The sequence below is a fragment of the Arachis duranensis genome, chromosome 3 (genome assembly GCF_000817695.3).
Source record: "Arachis duranensis cultivar V14167 chromosome 3, aradu.V14167.gnm2.J7QH, whole genome shotgun sequence".
In the NCBI taxonomy this organism is placed as follows: Eukaryota; Viridiplantae; Streptophyta; class Magnoliopsida; order Fabales; family Fabaceae; genus Arachis; species Arachis duranensis.
This window is the reverse complement of record NC_029774.3, coordinates 78,812,012-78,822,550: the sequence shown is the minus strand read 5'-3', so window position 1 is coordinate 78,822,550 and position 10,539 is coordinate 78,812,012. Positions and strand designations below refer to the sequence as shown.

The following is a 10,539-nucleotide window of genomic DNA, read 5'->3' as shown; positions in this document are numbered from 1 at the left end:
TTCTGTCTCTAATTTCTATATCAAACTCTTACAGAAGTAACACACATCTTATGAGCCTGGGTTTTGAATCCTGCTTTGTGAGGAGATATTTTAGAGCAGCATGGTCAGTGTACACAATCACTTTTGATCCCACTAAATAAGATCTGAACTTGTCAATGGCATAAACCACTGTAAGTAACTCTTTTTCTATGGTTGTGTAATTCTTCTGTGCGTCATTCAGAACACGGCTAGCATAGTAAATGATGTGTAGAAGCTTGTTATGCCTTTGTCCCAATACGGCACCAATGGCATGGTCACTGGCATCACACATTAGGTCAAATGGTAATATCCAGTCTGGTGCAAAAATGACTGGTGCTGTGACCAGCTTAGCTTTCAGAGTTTTAAATGCTTGCAGACACTCTATGTCAAAGACAAATGGTGTGTCAGCAGCTATTAGATTAATGAGAGGTTTTGTAATTTTTGAAAAATCCTTTATAAACCTCCTATAGAATCCTACATGCCCCAGAAAGCTTCTGATTGCCTTAACATTGGCAGGTGGTGGTAATTTTTCAATCACTTCCACCTTATCTTGATCCACCTCTATTTCCTTGTTCAAAATTTTGTGCCCAAGGACAATTCCTTTAGTCACCATAAAGTAACATTTCTCCCAATTTAAAACCAGGTTAGTCTCTCGGCACCTTTTCAGAACAAGTGCTAGGTGATCAAGACAGGAGCTGAATGAGTCTCCAAATACTGAGAAGTCATCCATGAAGACTTCCATAAATTTTTCTACCATATCAGAGAAAATAGAGAGCATGCACCTCTAAAAGATTGCAGGTGCATTGCACAGACCAAATGGCATCCTTCTGTAGGTAAATACTCCAGATGGACATGTGAATACTGTTTTCTCTTGGTCCTGAGGATCTATTGCAATTTGGTTGTAACCTGAATAGCTATCCAAAAAGCAGTAGTATTCATGACCTACTAGTCTCTCCAGCATCTGGTCTATAAATGGTAAAGGAAAATGATCATTTCTGGTGGCTGTATTGAGTCTTCTGTAGTCAATACACATATGCCACCCTGTAATTATTCTTGTAGGAACCAGTTCATTCTTTTCATTATGAACCACTATCATGCCTCCCTTCTTGGGGACAACTTGGACAGGGCTCACCCAGGGGCTGTCAGAAATAGGATAAATAATCTCAGCCTCTGGTAACTTAGTGACCTCTTTCTGCACCACCTCCTTCATGGCTGGATTTAGTCGCCTCTGTGGTTGAACCACTAGCTTAGCATCATCCTCTAATAGGATCTTATGCATGCATCTTGCTGGGCTAATGCCCTTAAGATCACTTATGGACCACCCAAGAGTTGTCTTGTGTGTCCTTAGCACCTGAATTAGTGCTTTCTCTTCCTGTGGCTCGAAAGCAGAGCTTATGATCATGGGAAAAGTGTTATCTTCTCCCAGAAATGCATATTTCAGGGATGCTGGTAGTGGTTTGAGCTCGGGTTTAGGAGGATTATCCTCTTCCCGAGGAGTTTTCAGAGGTTCTTCTATTCTCTCTGGTTCCTCCAGATCAGGCTGAACATCTTTAAGAATGTCCTCTAGCTCTGATTCGAGACTCTCAGTTATATTGACCTCTTCCACCAAGGAGTCAATAATATCAGTGTTCAGGCAGTCTTTTGGTGTGTCTGGATGTTGTATTGCTTTGACAGCAGTCAACTTGAACTCGTCCTCATTGACTCTCAGGGTTATCTCCCCTTTTTGGACGTCAATGAGGGTTCATCCAGTTGCTAGGAAAGGTCTTCTTAGAATGAGAGTTACACTCTTGTGCTCCTCTATTTCCATCACTACAAAGTCAATAGGAAAGGCAAATGGCCCAACCTTGACGATCATGTCCCCAATTATGCCTGATGGGATATTAATGGAGCCATCAGCAAGTTGGAGGCATATCTGGGTTGGTTTAACTTCATCAGTCAAACCAAGCTTTTTGATAGTAGATGCAGGTATTAGGTTGATACTTGCCCCAAGATCACATAGAGCTGTCTTGGTACAAGCACCCTCTAATGTGCATGGTATCATAAAGCTTCCAGGATCTCTAAGCTTCTCTAGTAAGCTTTTCAGAATGACTGCACTGCATTCTTCAGTTAGAAAAACTTTTTCAGTTTCTCTCCAATCCTTCTTATGACTTAAGATCTCTTTCATGAACTTAGCATAAGAGGGTATTTGCTCAAGTGCCTCTGCAAACAGAATCTTTATTTCAAGAGTCCTTAGATAGTCTGCAAAGCGGGCAAATTGTTTATCCTGTTCCGCTTGGCGGAGTTTTTGAGGATAAGGCATCTTGGCTTTGTATTCTTCAACCTTAGTTGCTGCAGGTTTATTTCCTATAGAAGTGGTTGGAGAAGCCTGCTTAAGGGGGTTGTTATCAGCACTTGCAGGTGTCTGATCCCTTAGTGGCATTTGAACGCCAGAATTGGGTGCTGCATGGGCGTTTAATGCCAGATTGCCACCCTTTTCTGGCGTTTGGACGCCAGAATTGGCTGTCCCTTGGGTGTTTAATGCCTACTATCCACCATTCTCTGGCGTTTGAACGCCAGCATTATTCCTTTTTGGGGTCTTACTATCCTCAGAGGAATTTTGAGTAGTGGTTTGGTTATCCTTTGTCAGTTATTCCTTTCTTGGTTTTTTGCTACCTTGGATTGATACATTCAGTGTCTTCCCACTCCATAATTGAACAGCTTGGCATTCTTCTGTTATCTGTTTAGATAGCTGCTGTCTTATCTGATTCAATTGTGCTTCCATATTCTTGTTAGCATTTTTTGTGTCTTGGAGCGTCTCTTTGAATTCTTCAAACTATTTTGTTATGATGAGCAATTGCTGATTGAGTTCGGCAACTTGTTCTTGAGGACTAGGTTCAGTGGATACTGCTTTAGCCTCTTCTTTCATGGAGGACTCACTTCTTAGGTATAGATGCTGATTTCTAGCAACTGTATCAATGAGTTCTTGAGCTTCCTCAATTGTCTTTCTCATGTGTATAGATCCACCAGCTGAGTGGTCTAGAGATGTCTGTGCCTTTTTAGTAAGCCCGTAGTAGAAGATGTCTAATTGCATCCACTCTAAAAACATTTCAGAGGGGCATTTCCTTAGCATCCCTCTGTACCTCTCCCAGGCATTATAAAGAGATTCATTATCCTCTTGTTTAAAGCCTTGGATGTCCAGCCTTAGCTGTGTCATCCTTTTTGGAAGGAAATATTGATTCAGGAATTTGTCTGATAACTGTTTCCATGTTCTTATGCTTGCTGTGGGTTGGTTATTTAACCACCTCTTAGCTTGATCTTTTACAGCAAATAGAAACAGTAATAATCTGTAGACATCCTGATCCACTTCTTTATCACATACTGTGTCAGCAATTTGTAAGAATTGTGCCAGAAACTCAGTAGGTTCTTCCTGTAGAAGACCGGAATACTGACAATTTTACTGCACCATGATAATGAGCTGAGGGTTTAGCTCAAAGTTGCTAGCTCTTATGGAGGGTATACAAATAATACTCCCATATGCAGCAGTAGTAGGGTTAGCATATGACCTCAGAGTCCTTCTGGACTGTTCATTTCTACTTAGGTCCATGATGGAGAAAGAGATATGATGTGGATTGTAAATAAAAATTTTATTCCTCTCTTTTTTTTAGTTTTTTTGAATTTAACGAAATTGAAAATAAAGTAAATAAATAAAATTAGAAAACTAACTTAATTAATTAATTAAAAAGATTTGAAAATTTTTGGGTGAGGGTTTTCGAAAAATGAAGAGAGAGAAGTTGGTTAGGAATTTTTGAAAAAGATATGTCTTAAAATTAAAAATACTTGTAAGAAAATAAATAAAAGAAAAGATTTGAGAAAGATATGATTTGAAGAATTGAGATTAGAAAAGATAAGATGAGTTAGGTAAGAGAAGATAAGTTTTTAAATTTGAAAATTAAATTTTGAATTTTAAAATTTTGAATTTGAAATTTGAAATTTGAAATTTGAAATTTGAAATTTGAAATTTGAAATTTGAAAAAATCAACAATATAAGATAAAGATTTGAAAAAGATTTAATTTTGAAAAGGTTTAATTTTTTAAATTTGAAAATTAAATTTTGAATTTTAAATTTTGAAATTTGAAATTTGAAATTTAAATTTTGAAATTTGAAATTTGAATTTGAAACAAGATAAGATAAGATTTTGAAAAAGATATGATTTTTGAAAAAAATTTGATTTTTTTGAGATTTAAAACTAAGATAAGATAAGATAAAATTTTTAAAATAAAAATCTTAATTTTTAATGTAAATTTCGAAAAAAATCAATTAAAATTAAAGAGAAAAGATATTTTTGACTTTAATGAGGAAAGAGAAAAACAATAAAATGACACCAAACTTAGAATTTTTAGATCAAAACAAGGAAAACAAACAAGAACGCTTTGAATGTCAAGATGAACACCGAGAACACTTTGAAAATCAAGATGAACACCAAGAACAAATTTTTGAAAATTTTTAAGGAATTAAAAACTCAAAGGACACCAAAGTTAAAAATTTTTATACTTTGGACACTAATAATTCGAAAATGCACAAGAAAAACAAGGAAAAACACAAAACAAGAAAAACTAAAGATCAAACAAGGAAAATAAACAAGAACAACTTGAAGATTAAGAAAGAACAAGGAACATATAATTAGAAAAATTGAAGGAAAATAAAAACATGCAATTGACACCAAACTTAAAACATGAAACTAAACTCAAACAGAAGACTAAATTATGAGGTTATTGGTTTTTAAAAATTTATTAAAAGTTTTGAAAAAAAAAAGAAATCTAGAAAAAGAAAATAAGGATTTTTAAAATTTTACCCAAAAACAATAATAGAAGATTCAATTTTAGTGACTCTAAACTAAAAAGATAAATTTTTCCTAATTTAAGCAACAAGATAAACCGTCAGTTGTCCAAACTCAAACAATCCCCGACAACGGCGCCAAAAACTTGGTGCACGAAATTGTGATTAATCCATTGAGACACAGCAGAGCTCCTCACCCCCACCAATGGAGTTTAGAGACTCATGCCGTCAGAGATACAATGTAAAATAAATTTGTCATGAGTTACAAAATTAATCTCTAAAAGTAGTTTTTATACTAAACTAGTAACTTAGGTTTATAGAAATTGAGTAACTAAGTGCAGATAGTGCAGAAATCCACTTCCGGGACCCACTTGGTGTGTGCTTGGGCTGAACATTGAAGCTTTTTTGTGCTTAGGCCATCCTTGGAGTTAAACGTCACCCAGGGTGCCAATTTGGGCGTAAAACGCCGGTTTTAGTGCCAGTTCTGGCGTTTTACGCTAGAAAGTTTTAGCCTGGCTTTGAACGCCAATTTGGGCCATCAAATTTCGGGCAAAGTATGAACTATTATATATTGCTGGAAATCCCAAGAGGTGAACGTTGCAACGCAATTAAGAGCGCACCAATTGGGCTTCTGTAGCTCTAGAAAATTCATTTCGAGTGCAGGATGGTCAGATCCAACAGCAGCTGCAGTCCTTTCTCAACCTCTGAATCAGATTTTTGCTCAGGTCCCTCAATTTCAGCCAGAAAATACCCAAAATTACAGAAAATTACACAAACTCATAGTAAAGCCCAGAAATGTGATTTTTGAATAAAAAACTAATAAAAATATAATAAAAAGTAACTAAAATGTACTAAAACAATGTAAAAACAATGCCAAAAATGGTATAAATTATCCGCTCATCAATTATACATAATCAATATCATAGTCACCATCAACATGGTTTCACCCATAATTCAACCTCAACCATTCATCAAGCATATATCACAACATGCATTTTCTCATATATCATACTGATGCTAGGGCATCTATGCCAGTTTCACTGACCTTTTCTCTACTGTTTTAAGGTAGTTTCATACATTTTCTTAGTGAATAAGGCAAGTTTTGAATGAAAATATACTTACACCTTGATTCAAGCAACTATTGTGAATTTCACATGATTTCATGAGGATTTTACTAGAATTGAATGATAAATTGATGATGCATAATCTCATGACTTTGGCTAGAGCTTTGATGCACTTTATTTGCTTGATTTCAGGACAAAGGAAGCAAGGAAGAACCATGTTAGTACTCACATTAATCTAGTTAACGTGACCACTAACGTGGAATGGTAAATAGCTTGCAACGTTAAGGAGAAAAGTGATCACCAATAATGCCCGCGAAGCCATCATAAACCCACGTTAATTCCCACGTTAACTAAGTTAACGTGGTAGTTAACGTGGACACAAAAGAAAGCTCCAACATTAGTGGTAAACGTGAGCACCACTAACGTTCCAAGACTTGGCAATGAGCCAGGTTAAGAGTCACGTTAACTTAGTTAACGTGAACTCTAACGTGGAAGAGAGGAACAATGCCAACGTTAGTGACACTCACCTTTGTCACTAACGTTGGATCAATTAGCATTGCCCACGTTAGTGGTCACGTTAAGACCACTAACGTGAAAGTTAATGTAGAGTTGAGATTGATGAGCCAACGTTAGTGATACTGACCTTTGTCACTAACGTTGGAAGATGGCATTACTACCACGTTAATGGCCACATTAACTTAGTTAACGTGAGCTCTAACGTGGAGAGTAGGGGCACTTTGAGCGTTAGTGACAAAGGTAACTGTCACTAACGCTCTCGAAAGTGAGGCATAACCATGTTAAGAGCCATGTTAGTTACACTAACGTGAACTCTAACGTAGGGACAAAGGGCATAAGGCAACATTAATGGGAAAGGTAAGTCCCAATAATGCTTGCGAAGGGTTATAAGCCAACGTTATTGGGAAATGTGAGTCCCAATAATGCTAGCGAAGATTTACAAAGGCAACGTTAGTGGTCACGTTAGTGCCACTAATGTTGGAGTTAATGTAGGCTATATAGGGTTGGAACGTTAGTGAAAATTGTGATTGCCACTAACGTTCTCGAACCCACAATGTCACTTAACGTTAACTTCACTAATGCCCATGCCTAATTCATACTTATCTACAAGCTGGGACCACTAAAGATTGGAACTACTTCAACTCAAGATCCAAAGCCCACATCCAAGACTTGAAGAACTCACTAGAAGATCGAGAGGAGTAGTATATATAGGAGTAGTTTTGAACTATAGAGAAGTTTGGCACTTTGGAGAACTACTCTCTGTATATTTACTTTTCTGCACTTTTAGCTGGGATGTATTATTTTCTGCTATTTTCCATTTCTAGAGCTATGAACAACTAAACCCCTTTCATTGGGTTAGGGAGCTCTGTTGTAATTTGATGGATCAATTATAGTTTTCATTCTCTTCTTCTTTCTTCTCTTTTGATTTACTAGAAAGCTTTCGATCTTAACTCAATTGGTTAGTTGTCTTGGAAAAGAAACTCTTCATAATTGGATCTCCTCTGAGCCTTGGAAAAGGGATGAGGAGATCATGCTAGAAATGCTTTCTCATGTTGGACCAAATTGGGGTCTGGGCGGATATAGTGACATGTAATCCTCCAAACACTTTGATTTGGAAATACATCTGGTATAATTAGTGACCATACTTCATCTCTTTCCATGATCAATTAAATCAAGGAATTGGGCAATTGTTCAAGCTTAGAGAGATTGGATTACCAAGGAATTGGACTCTAATCACCTAAGATTGCCAAGGAGATCAATAGATGCATTGATTGAGGAAGAGATGAAAATGAACTTGATCCGGAGAATGCAACATCTCCTGAGCCCAATGAATTTTCCATTTCTGATCTTACCCATTTTCTTTATTTTCTGTCATTTATTTTCATGCTCATTACCCCAAATCCCCATTTAAGATTCTGCACTTTATTTTCTGCTATTTACTTTTCCGCCATTTAATTTTCTGCAATTCTCAAACTACACTCTGTTTAGCTCAACTAGCATACTCTTCCAACTAAAGTTGCTTGATCAATCAATCCCTGTGGGATTCGACCTCACTCTATTGTGAGTTTTTTACTTGACGACAAATTCGGTATACTTGCCGAAGGGAAATTTGTTGAGAGACAAGTTTTCGTGCATCAAGTTTATGGCGCCGTTGCCAGGGATTGATTTTTGTATCAACAATGATTAAGTTGGAAGCTCACTAGATTGAGCATTTTTCCCTTATTTGTTTACTTTATTCAGTCATTTATTTTCACTTTGTTTAACTTCTTCCTCATCCTCTATACCCTCTCTATTTTTCTTTCTTTCTTTATTATTAGCTACAATTTTTCTCACTAACCCACTAACTGTTTGATAATTTACATCACTCACACTAACAATCACTCCAACAAGAATAACCTCTTCATTTTATCTCTTGCTGCGTGTTTTGTTAGTTGTATGACAGGGAGAAGAGGGGGAACCTCAACTTCCTTCGATTTAGAACCTGAGAGAACCCTCTGGAGATTAAGAAGGGAAGCAAGAGGGAAAGGAGTTGTTGGTGCTGAGGAAGAGGAAGAGTACTTTGAACCCAACATGGAAGAGAACTTGGAAAACAATCATGAAGAAGAAGCTCACAACCATGCTAGAGAAGGTCCTGCAAATCATGCTGGGAAAGAAAGGAGAGTTCTAGGCTCCTACATCAATCCAAATCCAGGAAACTGTGGAAGTAGCATCCAGAAGCCCACCATACATGCCAACAGCTTTGAACTAAAACCCCAGCTCATCACCCTTGTTCAGAACAACTGCTCATTTGGAGGAAGTGCTCAAGAAGACCCCAATCAACATCTAACCACCTTCTTGAGAATTTGTGACATTGTGAAGTCTAATGGAGTCCACCCGGATGTCTATAGGCTGCTGTTGTTCTCTTTTTCACTCAGGGACAAGGCATCCAAGTGGCTCAAATCCTTTCCAAAGGAGAGTTTGACAAAGTGGGAAGATGTGGTGAACAAATTTTTGGTAAGATTCTACCCTCCTCAAAGAATTAACAGCCTGAGAGCTGAGGTGCAGACTTTCAGGCAACAAGATGGTGAGACTCTTTATGGGGCATTGGAGAGGTTTAAGGACTTAACAAGAAGATGCCCACCAGATATGTTCAATGAATGGGTGCAACTTCACATTTTCTATGAAGGTCTTTCCTATGAGTCAAAGAAGGCTGTAGATCATTCATCAGGGGGCTCTCTAAATAAGAAGAAACCATTGAAAAAGCCAAAGATGTCATTGAAATAGTAGCTGAGAATGACTACTTCTATGCCTCTGAAAGAAGTAACACTCGAGGAGTTATGGAGCTGAACCACATGGATGCATTGCTAGCTCAAAATAAGATGATCACCAAGCAGTTAGCAGATCTCACCAAGAAGGTGGAGGAAAACCAAGTTGCAGCAGTCATCACTTCATCACCAACTCAAGAAGGAGTGAATATAGGAGAAGAAGGTGACTGGGAACAAGCCAACTATGTTGGAAACTCACCTAGACAAATCCATGACCCATACTCCAAAACCTACAACTCTGGATGGACAAATCACCCCAACTTTGGTTGGGAAAATCAACAAGACCAATGTCAAGACCAGAGACGCCATAACCTCAATTCCAACAACAATGTAACTCACCAACATACCTCACAAAGACCCTATCAATAACCACCTAAACACCCTTCTCAACCACCTAATCTCAACCCACCATCACTAACAGAGGATAGACTTTCAAAGATTGAGACTCTACTTGAAAATTTATGTAGAGAAGTCCAAGACAACAAGGTGTTTAAGGAAGAAGTGCAAGCCAATATCAAAAACCAAGGAGAAAACATCAAGAGACTGGAGTCCCAAGTAGGGTATCTATCTCAACAAATTCCCAAACCCACTGATGGATTTTCCAGTGATACTGAGAAGAACCCAAGAGGAGAAACAAAGAAAGTAAGGTGGGAAGAATGTAAGATGATCACCACAAGTGATGAGAGGAGTATGAATGAAGTAGAACACCTCCAAGACAATCAAAAAGGAAATCAGGAAGAAAGGAGCCATGCACCTCAACCCACACTCAAGGAAGAGCTGAAGAAGAAGGAGACACTTAACCCATATGCACCCTTCCCCCAAAGGCTTAAAGGTGGTGTAGCAAGGAGAATGTATTCAAGATTCCTTGACATGTTTGCATCTCTTGATGTAAATATACCATTTATTAAAGCCATCCAGCAATTTCCTTCATACATAAAGTATATAAAGGAGCTATTAGCCAGAAAGAGTTCATTGAAAGGTGGACAAACAATAAAGATGAATAGGGATTGCAGTGCTCTCATTCAACTAGGACCACCCACAAAGAGAAAGGATCCAGGGAGTTTCCATATTCCCTGCGTCATAGGAGAAACAATGATTGATAAAGGACTCTGTAACCTGGGAGCGAGCATCAACTTAATGCCTCTATCCCTCATGAAAAAGCTTCAAATCAATGAGCTAACACCCACATATGTAATCATTAAGTTGGCTGACAAAACTCAAAAACAGGCAATAGGAGTGGTTGAGAATGTGCTAGTGAAGGTTGGGAACTACTTCCTCCCCACAGACTTTGTTGTCCTGGAAATGGATGAGAACCCCATTT

General features: G+C 37.8%; 1 non-coding gene across 1 annotated transcript; it reads right to left on the bottom strand.

The window, feature by feature from the left end:
* Nucleotides 1–8,937: 8,937 nt before the first annotated feature.
* On the bottom strand, nucleotides 8,938–9,044 carry LOC127745910 (small nucleolar RNA R71). Its single transcript, XR_008007533.1, has one exon. It is a non-coding gene; the product is annotated as a small nucleolar RNA R71 (small nucleolar RNA).
* Between the last annotated feature and the right edge of the window lie 1,495 nt (nucleotides 9,045–10,539).